We start from the raw sequence: 12520 nt of genomic DNA, 5'->3' as shown, positions 1-12520 counted from the left end.
GGTATACTGTTACGCCGACCTAAAGGACGCATTCCTAGCCCAGTATTCCTGCAACAAGAGGAGGGCCGTGGAGACATCGGACCTCCTGACTATCAGACAGGAGGGAGGCGAGTCTCTCCGAAGCTATGTGAAAAGGTTCGACGCCAAGGTTCAGCAAATTCGTGAGCTGAACAGCGAACTGGCAGCCTTCGCGTTAATGAAAGGCCTCCCAAGGGGAAACCTAAAAAACGAGCTCATCAAACGCGGCGGCCTGACCTTTGATGCCGCCAGAAAATTGGCTGATCAAGCCATTAAAGTGGAGGACTACCACAAAATCTGGGTAGGCCCCAGCGAGGCCGACCACTCAGAAAAGAAGAGCCACCGGGAGAACAACCCGAATGAAGAACGCCGTGACAATAATAGGTCACGGTCTGGCCAGTCTGCCAGGAAACAGGACTCGGCGGGCGCCGGGGGGAGCTCGGCACCGTACTACCGGAAGCAGTACAATCATCACACCCCTCTGGTCGTATCTGCCGCCGAGGTCTTCGCCCTGAGCAAAAACGAAGGTCAAAAGTGGGAAAGGCCCCCTAGGGCGAGGAGTGACGGTGACACGAGCCAGTACTGTGAGTACCACGGCCACACCGGCCACTTAACAAACGACTACCGGCATTTGAAAAACGCCATTGAAGATCTAATCCGAACGGGAAGTCTCGGCAAATACGTAGCCGGAGGCCGAAAAACAGATGCCGACAGGTCAAATAAGAAATCCGTTTCTGAGCGAGTAGGAGTAGTCAATGTCGTCATCAGGGACAACGAGAACGGTGGGTCCGCTCATGGGCACAAACGGCACCTGAATGAACTATATCAGGCCATCAACTTTGTGCCCAACACAGCAACCCCCGCTTCCAACATCCCCGATATGACCATTGGGAAGAAAGACTACGAGGGAGTCATCGCTCCTCACAGTGACCCACTTATGGTCCACCTGGACATAGCCAACCACTTGGTGAAGAGATGCCTGATTGACACGGGCGCCTACACGAACATTATGTACAGAGAATGTTTCCTCAACCTCGGTCTAAAGGTTGAAGACTTGAGCCCCTACACCAAACCGTTGTACAGTTTTTCTGGGGCCGGCCTGGTACCCCTGGGATCAATCAAGCTGCCAGTAATGTTCGGCGAGGGAAGTGCGGCCAGGAATGTTATGTCCGAGTTCGTGGTTATTGACGGCTCGTCTGCCCACAACGCCCTCATAGGCCGGGTCACTTTGAGCGAGGCCGACGCAGTGATGTCCATCCGGGCCCTAACATTAGTGTATGTCTCGGACCGGGGGGAGGCGCATAAGCTCGTCTCGAAGAACGAGGAGGATCCCGGCGTATGGGAGGTTTACGCTAACGGCCCTTCCACGACGAATAGCTCGAAGGCCGGCATCGTTATTATCAGCCCAAACGGAGACGTGTTTAAGCACGCCTTGAAGTTTACCTCATTGGCCTCAAACAATGAATCCAGGTACGAGGCGGTAATAACCGGAGTTGAGCTAGCTAAAACCGCCGGGGCAGAGCGTGTCATGGTGAAGACAGATTCACTCTTAGTGACCAACCAGATCAGAGGAGAGTACGAAGCCCGGGACTACGGGACGATAAAGTATCTAGAGAGGGTGAGAGTCGGCGCTTCAGAATTAAAATCCTTCCAGATACAGCACACCCCCAGATCCGGAAAAGACCGGACCATCGGCATGGTCGAAGGAGCAGAGACCGAGGAGGTAGAGATTGATCCGGGCCGCACCGTAACTATCGGTGTCAACCTGGAACCAAAATTCAGAGCCGACCTCCTGGACCTGCTGAGGAAGAATAAAGATGTTTTCGCCTACTCAGCGGCCGAGATGCCAGGCGTGAGCCGGGAGGTGATTGTTCATAAGCTGAACGTACTCTCCACCGCTCGCCCAGTCAAGCAGAGAATGAGGAACTCCTCGGCCGAGAAGGATGAGGCCATCAAAGCCGAAGTGGATAAATTACTAGCGGCGGGCTTCATCACGCCTTGTACTTATCCTGAGTGGTTAGCTAATGTTGTAATGGTGAAGAAGTCATCGGGGGCATGGAGAATGTGTGTAGACTTTACTAACCTTAATAAAGCATGCCCCAAAGATTGTTATCCCTTGCCTCGAATAGATAGTTTAATTGACGCCACGGCAGGCTACACCATGCTGAGCCTGCTGGACGCCTTCTCGGGGTATCACCAGGTATTCATGGCCGAGGAAGACATGCCTAAATGCGCATTTATCACTGCTAACGGCACATACATGTACAAAATGATGTCGTTTGGTCTGAAGAACGCCGGAGCAACGTACACAAGGCTGGTGGACAAAGTGTTCCAAAATAAAAAAGGACGGAACATTGAGGCTTACGTCGACGATGCTATTGTAAAAAGCAAGTCTGACAGCGAGCACTTGGCCGATTTACACGAGACATTTTGTTCACTAAGGAAATACAAGATGAATCTCAACCCAATGAAATGCAACTTCGGTGTCCGGGCAGGTAAATTCCTAGGTGTACTTGTCAGTGCCAGAGGCATAGATGCCAATCCAGACAAAGTCCGAGCAATCCTAGACCTGCCGGAACCAAGGAATCGAAAAGAGGTTATGATGCTGACCGGGAGAATGGCGGCTCTCGCCCGCTTCATCTCTCGGTCAGCCGACAAAAGCACCCCATTCTTCAAAGTGTTGAAGGGGAATAAAGACTTCAGCTGGGGGGAGGAACAGAGCACAGCTTTCAAGCAACTGAAAGCTCATCTTCAGACTCTCCCAACTCTGTCCAGGCCGGTGCTGGGGGAAACGCTATACCTATATATAGCAGTTACCTCGGCCACGGTCAGTGCTGTGATCATCAGGGAAGAGGACAAACAGCAACACCCAATCTACTTTGTCAGCCATACGCTGTTGCCCGCCGAGAGAAATTACCCACTAATTGAAAAAGCAGCCTTCGCCGTCGTCGTTGCCGCGAGGAAGTTAAAACCCTACTTCGACGCACACCCCGTGACGGTCCTAACCGATCAGCCATTGGAGAAAGCTTTGGAAAAATTCGAACGATCCGGTAGGCTCATCAAATGGGCAGTGGAACTCTCTGCCTTCGGCATTCAGTACAAACCAAGGCCTTCGATAAAAGGGCAAGCACTTGCGGATTTCCTGGCCGAATGCACATATCAAGAAGAGCCCAACCCGGGTGTATGGGAGGTTTACACCGACGGCTCTTCCACGACGAACAGCTCAGGAGCCGGCATCCTTATCATCAGCCCAAACGGGGACGAGTTTGAGTATGCCTTGAAATTCACCTTCTCGGCCTCGAACAACGAATCCGAATACGAGGCGGTGATAACCGGAGTCGAGCTAGCTAGAGTCGCTGGAGCGAGAACACATTGTGTTGAAGACAGGACTCACCGTTGGTTACTAACCAAATCAGAGGGGAGTTTGAGGCTCGGGACGACGGAATGGTAAGGTACCTAGAAAGGGTAAAAGCCGACATAGCGAAGTTGAAATCTTTCCAAATCCAATGCGTTCCCGATCTCCGAGAACAACCGAGCCGACGCTCTCTCAAAACTTGCCGGTTCAACCATCAAGAATATCACCAAACCGTGCTAGTGGATATCAGGACAGCTAAAAAAGCATCACCGACGCACTCTACACGGTGGGCAACATCGAGGCCGTGACAACATGGATGACTCCCATAATGAAATACAAGCTAGCAAATGAGTTGCCGGAGGACCGCAATCTCTCGGCCAAGATAAAGAGGATCGCCGCCAAGTACTTATTGTTTGAAGGAGAATTATACAGAAGGTCCGTAATAAGACCACTTCTGAAATGCGTCGGCCCAGCCGACGCAGAGTTAATTTTGACAGAAATTCACGAAGGCATCTGTGGTCATCACATGGGGGCAAGAACGCTGGCCCACAAAGCTCTCCGAGTCGGCTACTTCTGGCCAACCATGCTTGCGGATTCCAAGGCTAAAACCAAGAAGTGCACGAACTGTCAAATGCACGCTCCGGTGATACACGCTCCTTCCCGGGACCTACAACCAGTGCTTAATCCCCTCCCTTTCGCACAGTGGGGGATGGATATGCTAGGGCCATTTCCAACGGCCTCCGGAGGAAGGAAGTTCTTGATCGTCGTCGTTGACTACTTCACCAAATGGGTTGAAGTCAGTAGCAAGATCGCAAAAACCACAGCGGCCGTCAGAAAGGTAATCTGGGAAAATGTTATAACTCGTTTCGGATTACCCCAAGTTATGGTATTTGACCACGGCCGAGAGTTTTGGAGTGACCTAATAATGAACTGGTTAGAAGAGCTTGGCATCAAGTTTGCGTACTCCTCCGTCTGTCATCCACAGAGCAACGGGCAGGCGGAGGCAGCCAACAAAACAATCCTCAACGGTTTGAAAAAGATAGTTGAAGACCTTAAGGGAAGGTGGGCCGATGAACTATCTGGTGTCCTGTGGTCCCTTCGGACCACGGAGAAAGAAGCAACGGGGTACACCCCCTTCCACTTAGTCTACGGTTCCGAAGCAGTCCTGCCAATTGAAGCGACGGTGCCAACATTCAGAACGGCTACCTTTAACCCAATTGAAAACGAGGAAGGCCTGAGAGCCTCCCTAGACCTGGTCGAAGAGAGCCGAGATACGGCACGCCTCAACTTAGCAGTATACCAAAACCGGATGAAAAGAGCCTACAACCGAAGAGTCCACAAAAGGGACTTAAAAATAGGAGATCTAGTCCTAAGAAAGTCGGCCGCCACCAACAAAGGAAATATTCATGGTAAATTAACGGCCAACTGGGAGGGACCCTACAAAGTAGTTGAAGAGATGAGGCCTACACAGTTACGAACGCTGTCGAGCCGCAACCCCGATTACCTCGGTCAAAGCCGAGAGCGACGGGGACACGTCGGTCGATACGCTAGAAGAAACGTATACTCAGTGCAGTTGAGACGCAAATCTAGCGATCAATATGCCTACACAGTTACGAACGCTGTCGAGCCGCAACCCCGATTACCTCGGTCAAAGCCGAGAGCGACGGGGACACGTCGGTCGATACGCTAGAAGAAACGTATACTCAGTACAGTTAAGACGCAAATCTAGCGATCAATATGCCTACGATTCGATTCTAACGCTGTCGAGCCGCAACCCCGATTACCTCGGTCAAAGCCGAGAGCGACGGGGATACGTCGGTCGATACGCTAGAAGAAACGTATACTCAGTGCAGTTAAGACGCAAATCTAGCGATCAATATGCCTACACAGTTACGAACGCTGTCGAGCCGCAACCCCGATTACCTCGGTCAAAGCCGAGAGCGACGGGGATACGTCGGCCGACGCGCTAAAGACGTTAAACACAGTTGGGACATGCATTCAAACTGCCTCGGTCATACCGAAGGTAAAAACGAAGGCACTCAATTAATAACGCAAAAAGACGAGGGATTGTGATCAATTTGCCCCGGCCAAGCCGAAGGCCAATAAGACGAACTTTATTGAAAACGATAACAAAGAGAGTACAGACGACGGCCGTCCCCATAGGGATAAGCCTAAACACAACCTACCAAGAGTTTTACTAACAAAGCACGGGAAAGAAAAGCAAAAGATTACAAACATATCATTTGAAGCGCCAAAAATGGCAGGGAGGAAAGGCTCAATAGTTGGCCCCCAAACAGCTAAAGCTATCCGAGATGCCGGGTGAGTCTGGTGACGACCGCCCGTCTCCCTATGCCTGTTGCTGCCCTCCATCAGTGGCAGCAGCATCTTCGGTGGCCGGCTCAGAAGAGGGCTCGACATTTTCAAGTGCCCTTAGCCTCTCGCCCTCCTTCACCTTTGCATCGTAGGCCGCCTTGGCCTCAGCTATTTGAGCCGCCTTCGCCGCCTCCGCCTTTTCCGCAGCCGCTGCTTCCGCAGCATCAGCCATCTCATCCAGAAGCTGGCCAAATTTATCCCACGGAAAGGAGCCGTCAGGGATGAGCTTTTTGATTGCCTCCCTGGTCGCCTCCTCGGCCTGGTCCCGGAATTGGGCGCACATTTTTGGGAGGAGATCATCTTGAAGCATTTTAATATCCTTCTCTTTTTGAGCAATGGAGGCCTGCGCGTCCCTAAGCGCCTCCGCCTGGTTATGGAACAGATCCTTCCACTCTTCCCTCTTGGCAACCACGGCGTCATAAGCGCCCTTATACCTGTCCCGCTCCTCCATCATCTTGGCAGTGGCGGCATCTGCATCCTCAACTTTGGCCCTCTCAGCCACCAGCAGCTTCTCAACTTCCTCCACACGCCTCTTGGCAGCAAAGAGGTCCAGCTTAGCCTTCCCGGCTTCACCCCTTGCAGCGGAGAGATCGAGCTTAAGCTTGGCGATCAGCGGCGCAGATTGGGCCACAGCCTTTTCCTGCTCCATGATGTGGGAGCCGGCTATGCGGGTCCACTTCGCCAGCCTTTTATATATTTTCTCACCCTCCGCCACGAGCTCGTCGGAAGAAATCTTCTGAACTGAGGAGTCAACGGTGACATTTCTATCATCCGTCTTCTCAGGCTGCTTCTCGAGCTGCCGCTCAGTAAGGACGACAGCTGCCGACGGCGGATCTACAAAAAATTTACACAGAGCATCCACGTCAACACGCATCGGCACATCAGAAAGTCGGTCATCGGGAATGTCCAACGAACCAGCTAAGTCTGAACCGCAAGTTAGGTCCGTACCAGTCTGGACCCTCTTAGTCGGAGGGCCGGTTGGGGCAGCCTTCGCCTCGGCAACGGTGGAAGCAGACGGTGGCACTTTTCTCTTCCTCAGAGGAGAAGGGACCTTAGCAACGGTCACCACCCCATCAGTGATATCGATGACCTCCAAATGATCCTTCTGGACCACTGGAGTTGAAGAGGGGGTTGACACCGACGCCGCCGCCATTTTGACGCCGCCCTTCTTCGTTCTCTTCGCACGCCTCCGAGAACCCGTGCAGGGCCGCCTCCGGATCAAAGCCTTCACCGCTGCCCATCGGCTCGTTGGGAGCCAGTCTGCGATCAAGCTTGTTAGCCGTAGGATGCCGTTGAACAACCTTCCCGTCCCTGTCAAGCCCCAACCTCTTTAAGGTCCTCTCGGACAGATCCTGGCCAAACCGGTCTGCAAAAAAAAATCAAATCAAACAAGAGTTACATAAAGGAAGCAAAACAAAGCCCTAAAACAGGAATACAACAGGCAAAGATGGGCCTCACACCGACCCCACTCACCCCGATTGAGGGCCGGTATGAGGCCGACGCGGCAAAGCAGCTCATCCTGGAGGATAATCCGAGTCGGGGCAGCCATCCCTTCTCAAAGATCAAACAAACCGCACGCCCGTTTCTCCTCCGCAGTAAGAGGGACCATCGAAGCGTCCATCTTAACCTTACCCCGGGAAATACATCTCTCATATTCTTCCCGGTTCTCACACCGCAAGTAAACAGGGCTCTGGAAGGACCGAGGCAATGGGTAGTCCTCAGGCACTCGGACGTACACCCACCGCCGTTGCCAGTCCTTACAAGAAGTAAGCTTGGACACGGAGACGAAGCCTGGCTCCGTCTGCACGCTGTACCACCCCACTTTACCGGCGATTGACGGCCGTAGATGATGAAGGCGGCGGAATAAGTTAACTGTTGGGATCTCCCCCCTAAAGAGACAGAGCCACACAAAGCCGACTATCGTCCTCATAGCCAACGGATGCAGTTGGGCCACAGCGACGTTCATAGCTTTGATGATAGCCATGACGTGTTCATTCAAAGGAAACCGGAGCCCATACTCCAGGTGCCTGATATACACGCCGATGTGACCAGGGGGAGGGCAACAGACCGCCTGACCCTCCTCAGGGATAATGATCTTGTACCCATCACCGAAGAAGAAATGGCCTTCGAAAAGAGTCCCACCGGAACAGCTGGCGAATTTATTAGTCCAGGCACGATCCAGACCAGTTGTGCAGGCCTCGCCATGATCCGGGATAGACGGCCTCTCAACAACAGAAAGAGTCCTCTCACCATCAGAAGGAGTCCTCTCATCATCATCAGCATCATCATCCTCATCCTCCCACTCCTCCAAAATCGGTGGATCAACTACGGGAGAGGGAGACCTAGGACCCCCAAACCTTATCGGGATGGCATCTAGTATCCCCTCCCCATCAAGACGCGACGGGGAACCCCCCGGCGCCGAAGCGCTAGTCCCAGCGTCAGCAGAAGACATGATAGCAACGATTATTTAACAAAATAAGAAAGGAAATTTGTTTGTTTACCTTGAAGAAAAACACTCGCCGGAGTAACAACTCTGAAAATTAGAAGACAAAGAAGCCCTTGAAAGTTTAGAGAGAAGAAAATTTTGGTGTGTGAAATTGGTGGCCAATTTCACGGAATAACTGCCCTATTTATAGGAAAAAGCCCATAAAGAAGGACCAATCAGGGAACAGCCCATGAAGCGTCAGCCAATCAGCGAACAGACACGTGTCAGACATGCAACCACGGAATGTCAATCGTCGCAACAGTCGAACGTTAATCAATGCAACAGTGATCAAGCGTTTTCAACACGCCTCTTCATATCTCTGCCTATCCATCTTCCTCAACGAATTTCTAGGTATCTGCTCTCCGCCGGCCACGTGATCAACCATGCTAGGGAGCACCGGCCTGGGGGCAATCAAAAACAACCGGCACTCCCAACCCTGGCCTCGGCCAGCGTCACTTCCTTTTCCACATCGGATGCCCTTTACACATCCATGCGGAGGGGGGATACATATGGTACGGCCTAATGAGAACCAGGCCGAGGTAAAAGAAGCCGATACAGAAAAGTTTCAGAAATTACTTGCGCAGAATATACGCTCAGCATACATCGGAGCCCATACCACGGCATATACTACGCTGGGGGCAAATTGATGGGGCATATTCTGCACCGCTGACCAAGTCAACATATTGAGCAAGGTCAAGGATATCCACAGCAAAGTCAACGACTTAGACAGTCTAGCCGATGCAACCCATCGGCCTGTCACCTGGGGTCTCGGCCTGGCAACCAGCCAGCCGGGACACATATCCGCGTACTCATATCCAAGACCCTCGGCCGGCCTGCCATGGGTCCATCGGCCGAGGGTAGAACGGTCTTTCCACCTGCTAGCCACTTGGCCACTACGTGACAAAAGGTGAAAGCCTATAAATACTCCTCAACCTTCATTGAGGAAAGGATCCATAAATTAACCTAAGAATCACTATTCATCTGGTAATATCTTCCTTATCTCTCTACAATACATCCTTAGCCAAGTAATCACAACTTATCCCTCTAGGTTAACTGACTTGAGCGTCGGAGTGAGTACGCTTGGCACAAAGCCAAGCCCTCAGTTCGTTCATTGTTGCAGGAGAGGCCGAGAGGAACGATAGAGACGAGGAACCCAACTCAAGACATCATTCTACAAGCCACGGGTGGTAACAATACCTGCTCTGGAATTACACCCGGAACACATATATACAACCTCGACTCAATCTTACCTAGTATCGTATCTCCGACTAAAAGGAAATAAACTCTTATGAATATTCCCAATGATATTACATACCTAATAAGAAATATACAATACTTGCTTTACAAGATATAATATCTACAATATCTTCCATAATTCTAACATTTTTTCAATCGGTACATGATTAAAAACAATTTTAAAACTTATGTGATTGGTTTCCGTTTAAATTTTTTAAAATGAGATGAGACACAGGTTTAAGTATGATATTAGACACAATTATATATCATTGTAGCTAATCCACTCTCATATTAGAGATATAAGACAAGACATGGTTGTAAATATAATATGAGACACGGGTGTGGTGGTGATTAAGAGTAGTAATTGAGACTTCAAAAGTTCAAAGATGTTTAGTTTTAAGAATAAAACATAGGTTGTATTATCAGATAAAACTCTGTCTCTTAAACAATATCATATATTATTGTCCTTCTATATTTGTATTAAAATGTATATAGCTATTCTTAAGGCTCATATATATATATATATAGATTGAATCATGTGAGGCACCCTTCTTAGGGTGAGGCGGCTGGACACCTTCTAAACCGTCAGATTACAAACTATAAATGCCTCAGATGTTGACACGTGTCCCCTTATATAAACCCAACAAATTGCAAATTACCTCTCATGCTCCATCATTTACTCTGTCGCATTTCATCTGTTCACTTTTTCTCTCTTGACTTCGTTTCGCCATTCACTCGCATTAAATCCGCCATTGTCGTTAAGCTTTTCGACCTCCATTATCATCCGTAAGTACACTAACTTGTTCTTCTCTCGTTCCTTGATCTTAATTAATGTCGTACTTACAATTTCTAATTCGTAAGGAATTAATCTCAATTTTATTTGACCTAATTCTTCAATTTCCCCCAATTCCTCTCCTATTTCCTTATAATTTACCGATGATCATCAATTCGTCAATTAATCATGCCATAATTACATAATCCGTAGCAATTCTCGAGACGTTACATCACTCCTCTTTGCAACAATGGTGGTCTGCAAGTGTCGTAAAGTCATTTAATTTCTTTCTCTTATTTTATTATGATTTAATCAGTTTTCGATTCATTTCGTCTTTTGATTTCATGTTTAATGTGCTGGATTTCCGATTGTTTGTCTTTAGTGTTGAACACTTGAACATTTCTGATGATCTTGTTGTTTTGGATTATGTTAAGGTCTGATCTTGGAGCGATCTCTGGAAATTTAGGTTTTATTTTCAAAAACTTGTGTTAATCTGTTAGCACCTTTAGATTAAGCTAGTTGGTGAAGAATTCGGCTTAAAAACCATGTTTGATTTAAAGAATGTTGATAGAAGTCCGTCCGATTTTGAAGTCAGAAAATGGTCATGTTTTAAATGGCATGTTCATGGATACATAGCATATTGTCAATACTTTTCAGCTTAACTGTAGAATCTTAATAAATGGAGATAGGGGTGTCTTGGGATGTTAACATGGAATTTTAAGGCATTTACATATGTAATTTAACATTGGACTAACCCGAATGCGAGAGGTTTTTCTACTATACCTGAAAAGGGCTACACATGCACTGACTCACTGAGCCTTGTTAGTGCTAGTTTGGGTTGAAAAATTCTTATCTACGAGTATAAGTTGTTATTTGTCTACTTTCATATCGGATTTGGCCATTGTCGTCTATTAGCTCAAAAGGTAGAGCAATGTGTTATTGCACATGGTGTGGGTTCGAGCCCCACATAGACGAACATATATAAAGCACTAGTTACACTTTGTAGTAACATTAGTTGTTCTATGTGGTAACAATAATTATCGAACAAAGTGATGCTAGCTAAGAATAACACTAGTTATTTGATAATGTAACATTGTTTCGTATATATAATAACATTGTTTATTTGATAAAGTAACACATATGTTACATATATTGATAATAGAAGCTCATGTAGGAATTGAACCTACATCCTTTGTGCAATTGCACAAATGCTCTACCAATTGAGCTAATGAGCTAGTTTAGTAGAAACCGAATATTCCACCAACACACTACGATTGATGTAATGGCCACAATATAAGTTTATAAGTCACCACTTCACCCGAGTATTCGAGTCATATGTTTCTCATGTTATTCCAAAGAGCATGTAGTGTTATTCCAAAGAACTTGTCATGTTATCACATAGAGTAACCGTGTTATTCTATTAACTTGTTACGTTATTCCATAGAGCCAAATAATATTCCGTGACACAAAAGCCAGGTATTATAACACAATATCCTATTATGATAACATAGTTATAGTTACGGATTATAAAGCGCGAAAAAACAATTCTATTGATCTGAAGACAAACTAGTTCCGTCGATGACCGTATAAGGCACATTATATGCATTTAAAATCTGAATAAGGTATGAGATTCACAAAATAAGGTCCGAGATTCACCAAATAAGGAAAAGAGCAAAAAAGGTGATTTTAAGACCAAGTTTCACAAAACAAGCTCTAAGATTCATCAACAAGATCCGAGATTCACAAAACAAAGTCCGAGATTCACCGAATAAAGAAAAGAGCAAAAAGGTGATTTTAACCACTTATGATGACCAAGTTTCACAAAACAAGCCCTAAGATTCACTAAATAAAGTATGAGATTCACAAAATAAGGTCTGAGATTCACCAAATAAGGAAAAGAGCAAAAAACGTGATTTTAACCACTTATGATGACCAAGTTTCACAAAACAACCTCTAAGATTCACTGAACAAGGTCTGAGATTCACAAAACAAAGTCTGAGATTCACCTAATAAAGAAAAGAGCAAAATAGGTTATTTTAACCAATTATGATGATCAAGTTTCACAAAACAAGCCTTAAGATTCACTGAATAAGATATGAGATTTACAAAATAAGGTCTGAGATTCACCAAATAAGGAAAAGAGCAAAAAAACGTGATTTTAACCACTTATGATGACCAAGTTTCACAAAATAAGCTCTAAAATTCAGTGAACAAGGTCTGAGATTCACAAAACAAAGTCTGAGATTCACCTAATAAAGAAAAGAGCAAAATAGGTTATTTT

The sequence above is a fragment of the Silene latifolia genome, chromosome 2 (genome assembly GCF_048544455.1).
Source record: "Silene latifolia isolate original U9 population chromosome 2, ASM4854445v1, whole genome shotgun sequence".
In the NCBI taxonomy this organism is placed as follows: domain Eukaryota; kingdom Viridiplantae; phylum Streptophyta; class Magnoliopsida; order Caryophyllales; family Caryophyllaceae; genus Silene; species Silene latifolia.
This window is presented reverse-complemented; position numbering follows the sequence as displayed.